Consider the following 6,649-nt stretch of genomic DNA (forward strand, 5'->3'; position numbering starts at 1 on the left):
ACCTGGTGAAACCCTGTCTCTACTAAAAATAAAAAAAATTAGCTGGGTGTGGTTGTGGGCGCCTGTAATCCTAGCTTGGGAGCCTGAGGTAGGAGAATTGCTTGAACCTGGGAGGCAGAGGTTACGGTGAGCCGAGATCGCACCACTGCACACTACCTGGGCGACAGTGTGAGACTCCATCTCAAAAAAAAAAAAAAAAAAATAGGCCAATCATGTCAATATTATTATTATTATTATTATTATTATTATTATTATTATTTTGGTCCCTTATGGCCATACATTTCTCAATGTAAATTAAATTGCTAATTTAAGAGGGACAAGGAATATTCTTGCACATCTTCTCATCCATACTTTTAGTTTTAAACTTAGTTCTAATTGAGTCAGGCCTTGTGAAGCCTTGTTTTATCTTATTCTTAGCATCTAGGTTCTAACCCCTACTGTTCTCCCATTATTGACTGTCCCTTGCCAGGCCTATCTTAACAGCTGAACCCTGGGCTTCTATTTCTCCATCTTTTTTTTTTTTTTTTTGAGACGGAGCCTGGCTCTTGTTGCCCAGGCTGGAGTGCAATGGCGTGATCTCGGCTCACTGCAACCTCTGTCTCCTGGGTTCAAGTGATTCTCCTGCCTCAGCCTCCCGAGTACCTGGGATTACAGGCATGTGCCACCACACCTGGCTAATTTTGTACTTTCAGTAGAGATTGGATTTCTCCATGTTGGTCAGGCTGATCTCGAACTCCTGATCTCAGGTGATCTGTCCACCTTGGCCTCCCAAAATGGGAGGCCACCGTACCTGGCCTGTTTCTCCATCTTTAACTGTGTTGTTTTAGGCCCTCTTGGGTAAAGCCCCGTCAACTCAATCCCCAGGTTCTTTGGGCCACAATGATGCCCCTGAGGTTTGTGCTCCCGGAATGCTCCAGAGCTGGAAACTAGGCAGCTTTTGCACATAAAATTACTTTATTATAAAGGTTTCCTACTAATACATACTAACAAGTATGAGATATTGATTTTAAAAACTTTGTTTTAACCAAAGAAAATAACAGAACAATGCCTTATAAGCCAACATTTAAAGAAAACTGAGAGCATTATGAAATATTTTATTTTTATTTGTTGGTAATTATATCTGGATGGCTCATGAAATTACTGTAACATCCTTGATTTTATTGTTCCCTCAGGAATTTCTTCTCTATTTTAAATAAAATGAATAAAATGTGTTTTATGCACTGAGTGCATTTAGTGTCTCCACTCTGTTAGACAATTACAACACTATACATACACAGAGCTATGCAATGTGCCTATTTTAACTATAGATTAGCTTCCTAGGAAGAACAGCGTTGGTATCCTTTTCCATTTAGAGTCAAAAGGAGTCTGATGGCAGTTCTTTACAGTGACTGTTGAGATGACTGAATCTTCCTGAGCCAAGTCTTCACATTTCTATTTTGTTATTTAAATTTGAATAACTATGAAAAGATTGATTTTTTTTTTTTTTTTTTTTTTTAGGACAGGGTCTCACTCTGTCTCCCAGGCTGGTGTGCAGTGGCGCGATCTTGGCTCACCGCAGCCTCTATGTCCCTGGCTCAGGTGATCCTCCCATCTTAGCCTCCCAGGTAGCTGGGACTACAGGCTCCCACCACCACCCCTGGCTAATTTTTGTATTTTTTGTCAATCCTCCCATCCCACCTTGGCCTCCCAAGGTGTTAGGATTACAGGCGTGAGCCACTGTGCCCAAAAAAGACTGAAATCTTTTATTTCTGACGGAGACCTCTAAGAGCTCACTGCATAGGACCGACCCCAGGTTGCCTTTGTAGTTCCTGCATTTTTCTTCTGTTGCTCTTCAGAGAAGCTGTATGATATAAATGAATGAATGTGTGTACACACACATATATCTCCATTCAAAAGCTATAGCACATGTATGTTTGTGTGTATGTGTATATATGTGCATGTATATAAGTATATATGCATACACACATATACACACACACAAAGCTATAGAAAATATATATCTTGTGACTAAAATTCCCTGAACTACCAGTAACTCCAGAAATTCTATTCTGGAAAACAATGGCTAACATCTAATTCATTATCTTAGAATTATCACACAAGGAATAAGAAAATGTGATTTCTAGTGCAATGCAGTTAAGATAGGTATTCTTGTAGGCCATGGTTCCGAGAAATTTGTTTGACAACTGTATTGAGTAGTATATTTCTCCACTTCCTTTATTTTTTTCCCTTATCTTTTTTGAAAAAATATGAAGGAAATGTGTTCCTCTTTCAAGTTCTTTTTCTCTCCTGGCTTATATAGTGAGTATGTTACCAGCAGAACCTTCTCTAAAATGAAAGGAAGTCATTGCTAGAAGAGACAAAAAGTTAACAGGATTAAGGGATTAAAAAGGCACATGGAATTGCTGGGTGTGTCCAGAATCTGAGAAGATTTGAAAAGAGGAGCAGAAAGAATTTTTGTATTTTAGAAGTTGAGGGGCCCTTCTGGCCTAGTTTGAAAAACACAATCAGATACAATTTGAAAAAAGTCCAACAAGATCTAGTGGGAAGATAAGCTAGAATCTTGTTACAAAAAGTGTCACGGGCCTTGGTTGTATGTTTTAAATGAACTTCTTAATTTCATATCAAAATGCATAGATACCTCCTGACCCCCGTTCTTGCCCTCCTCCATTTCCTTGTTAAATCCTGACCTTTCTCTGTAGCCCTTCCCGTTTCTGCCCTGGAGGTCTGGCTGTCAGGACTACTCTCAGGTTGCCTGGGTCTCCACGGTAGCACCCATTAGCCGTGTTGCTTCTGGGCAGGGCATCTGTTTCTGTGTAAAGAGAAAATGCTAGGGTGAGTCACCAGTCCTTCTCCCCTAACAAAAAAGCATTGTACTGTACAGTTTGATTTCGGCTCTTGTGTGCAACTTGTGATTGCAAACTAATGGGGACATGAGGCACAGCTCCAATGACACACCTCTCAAGTTGCATTATAATGATCTGATTGGGATGTGCCCCATTAGACCATGAGATCCTTTAAGGCTAGGATGCTTTTATTTTTGTGTTCCCAGCCCTAAGCACACTGTGCCTAGCTCAGGGTAAGCACTAAACAAATGTTTTTTGATGAGAATGCTACAGGAAGAAGGGAAGGGTTGTGCTCTACACCAAGAGCAGAAGAGCTACCCTTTAAGAAACAGACTCATCTTCGCGTGGCCTGCAGAGGGCGCTCTTGCATCATAGCTATACCATGCATCCTTTGCCCATCACTGGTTTCCTTGAGCGTACCTTTTTGGTAAAACCACAGGTGTGAGACTGGAAATTTAGACTTAAACCTGCCCAAACACATTAGAATATCATCAGTTGCACAGAACAAATCCACATTACAGTTATTCCAAAGGGACAAGAACATTCCAGAATTTGCTTAAAGAATACTAAGCCATGACATCTCAGAAAGTCAAACCTAAAGAAGAAAAATTGCCTGGTTAGTCTTCTGCGAAATGTTAACAATTCTTAAATTTGGAAGGCTCCTTACACTCACTTGATGAGCCAGTTCATCTAATCCAACTACCTCATTTCTCAGATGAGGAAACTGAAGTTTATAAAATTCCTCAAGGTGATGTATCTACAGAAAAATTATACTCTCAATTCAGGCTTTAGATGTGTGTTGAAAACCTGGCAAGGTGTCCATTTGGAAAAAATGCACCTAGAGCCTTCTCTCTCTCTCCCTCTCCTTATTTAAATAGAAAGATTTAAAAATAAAAATATGGCCAGGCATGGCATCTCATGCCTGTAATCCCAGCACTTTGGGAGGCCAAAATGTGAGGAATGCTTGAACCCAGGAGTTCGAGACCAGCCTGGGCAACATAGTGAGACCCAGTTTCTACAAAAAATTAAAAATTAGCCAGGTATAGTGGCATGTGCCTATAGTCCCAGCTACTCAGGAGCCTGAGGCGAGAAGATAGCTTGAGCCTAGGAGGTCAAGGCTTCAGTGAGCTGTGATCACACCGCTGGACTCCAGCCTGGGCAACAGAATGAGATCCTGTCAAAAAAAAAAAAAAAAAAGGTACTGTAGTAACTGCTGAATAAAATACATAAGACTTTGGAAAGACACTATTTTAATGGTGAATCTGGACAGCACTCCAAGGGTACATTTTAACAGGTTGGAAGTAGGCTTTTAACATATTATGGGGATCAACTGTGTAATAAATAATACGGAAGTAAAAAGTGTTGGTTAGCCAAACTGACCATCAAATTGAGAGTCAAAAAGCCATTAAGTTATGATTCTGGACAAGGCTCTGATTGCCACAGTTCAGAAAAGTTATTTGACATCTTTTTCACATTGTTAAGCTTAAAAAACAAACCCAAACTCAAATCCCCAAACCCTCAAAGCATCAAGTGCTTGAAGCATTTTAATATACCTTCTGCATCAATCCTCACCTCCTTCTTGTTTCAGAGAAACCATGATCCTCCTCCAGGCTGGTTCTTAATCAGCACTCCCCTCCCTTCCCTGGGTGCCTCCCATTTGTAGGCAGCCATTACTGGGCTGTATTCTGGTTGTGTTGAGGCTGGCAGGAAAGAGGAACAAGGATAGCATGTTCATGTGGTGTGAGTGGGCTCAGATTCTAGGCAAGCTGGGGGAAAGGGCAGTCCTATGGCCCCGTGAGAGGCCCACTCAGACCCTGGCCAGCTCTAAGGGCTAAAAGCAGCTCTGAGGGGTAGCACTTCACTTCCATTGGCTTTAGAGGCCCTACCTGGGGAGAAGAACAGCAGAAAAGCAGCCCTCAAAGAAATGCTATCATGGGACATGGCCTCAAGAGAGGAGACTCAGCCTGAGATGAGTTGCGGGGTGGCCTTGAAGAAAAGAGGCCCTGGCTTCAGGGACGTGGGGGAAGACAGACAAGGTGTTGGAAGGAAGCCACTCAGGATTCTTTGGAAAGCGAGGACAGTGAAGTTGGAGATTAAGGACCCGTAAACAGGGCAAATTACAGGAATTCTCCCCAGCCAATGGGAAGAGAAGGGCCTGAGCACTTTCCTGGCCTCTCAAATTTGAAGATGCCTGGGGGTCACTGGGGAATCTTGTTGAAATGCAGAATCTGATCCAATAAGTCTAGAATCCTGCCTCAGATTCTGGATTTCTACCAAACTCCCTGGTGAGGCTGCAGGTTCTTAGGCCCCACTTTCAGAAGCAAGGGTGTCTTCTAGACTTCAGAATAGAGAAAGTTGAACAGAGACCATGTACCAGAGAGTCACCTATGGGTAAATTTGTTCAGAGGAAGTCCTTCTAGCTCCAGTTCAAATTCAAGGTTGTCTTTGCAGATTCCCAGGTAGTAAAAGGATTTTAGGAGTTCAATTATTGGGCAAGGAGGGGAAAGGATCCCAGATTTAAGGACCCCTCATCAATATCCCTTGGGGCTGGGAAGAAGAGTGGCTGGTTTTCCATTAGGTAGGGGGCCCAGATCACCAATAATCAGGGCGATCTGGTGAGGCAGAAGATGCCAGCAAGAAATGCCCTGGAGGGCCTGAAGCAGCTGCTGAATTCCCCATAAGCAGCTTTTCACATGCTACCTGAAGGCAGCCACTGGGAGGTTTTGAAAGAAGATACTAGGTTACTCCACACTAGCACTTGCCAAACTAGATAACCTGGTGAGAGAAGCTGCTAATTGTAATAGAGGCAGAATGTTATCTGTACTGTTTAAAACAGTTTTCCAGGGGGAAATGAGGACAGGCCAATGCAGCCAGAAAGTACTGGGTGTTGGCTTTGCAGAAAGCTGTTATACTTAGGAACAGGGTGCCAGGTGTCCTGTTTTGAACTGGACAGCATGGTATTTTAGCTTCTAGTGTACAAAAATGCAGTAAATGCTTGTTTTTTAAAAAAATCATTATTGTGGCTGGGCGCAGTGGCTCACGCCTGCAATCCCAGCACTTTGGGAGGCCAAGGTGGGTGGATCACCTGAGGTCGGGAGTTCAAGACCGGCCTGACCAACATGGAGAAACCCTGTCTCTACTAAAAATACAAAAAAAAAAAAAAAAAAAAAAGCCAGTGGTGGTGCATGCCTGTAATCCCTGCTACTCAGGAGGCTGAGGCAGGAGAATTGCTTGAACCCGGGATGCGGAGGTTGTGGTGAGCTGAGATCACGCCATTGCACTCCAGCCTGGGCAACAAGTGTGAAACTCCATCTAAAAAAAAAAAAAAAAAAAATCGTTATTATGGCCGGGCACGGTGGCTCATGCCTGTAATCCTGGCACTTTGGGAGGCCAAGGTGGGTAGATCATGAGGTCAAGAAATCGAGATCGTCCTGTCCAACATGGTGAAACCCTGTCTTTGCTAAAAATACAAAATTAGCTGGGCATGGTGCCGCGGTGCCTGTAGTCCCAGCTACTCGGGAGGCTGAGACAGGAGAATCGCTTGAACCTGGGAGGTGGAGGTTGCAATGAGCCGAGATCGTGCCACTGCACTCCAGCCTGCTGACAAGAGCAAGACTCCGTCTCAAAAAAAAAAAAAAATCATTATTATTTCACATGTGCTTTATATCTTATGTTTTGATTTATTTTTAATCAGCAGGGGTTTGTAATTTCATCTTTTAGTTACTCCTGCTGTTAAGAATTGAATGGACAAACACTACTTAAAATAGCATTACACTTCTTTTGAAGTGCGAGGAACCCTTTTATTT

The 6,649-nt window shown here is 42.7% G+C and overlaps 1 long non-coding RNA gene across 2 annotated transcripts in view; it reads right to left on the minus strand.

The window, feature by feature from the left end:
• The window catches only part of LOC116467283 (uncharacterized), a 38,921-nt gene extending 33,344 nt beyond the window's left edge, over window positions 1-5,577 (minus strand). For both annotated transcript variants that reach the window (XR_009213266.1, XR_004247752.2), the window contains exons 1-2: window positions 4,416-5,577; window positions 2,639-2,809 (exon numbers count right to left, since the gene is read on the minus strand). This is a non-coding gene — a long non-coding RNA (uncharacterized LOC116467283). The remainder of the gene's footprint in view (window positions 1-2,638; window positions 2,810-4,415) is intronic.
• Between the last annotated feature and the right edge of the window lie 1,072 nt (window positions 5,578-6,649).

Source organism: Hylobates moloch, unplaced genomic scaffold (genome assembly GCF_009828535.3).
Source record: "Hylobates moloch isolate HMO894 unplaced genomic scaffold, HMol_V3 SCAFFOLD_4, whole genome shotgun sequence".
Taxonomy (NCBI): Eukaryota; Metazoa; Chordata; class Mammalia; order Primates; family Hylobatidae; genus Hylobates; species Hylobates moloch.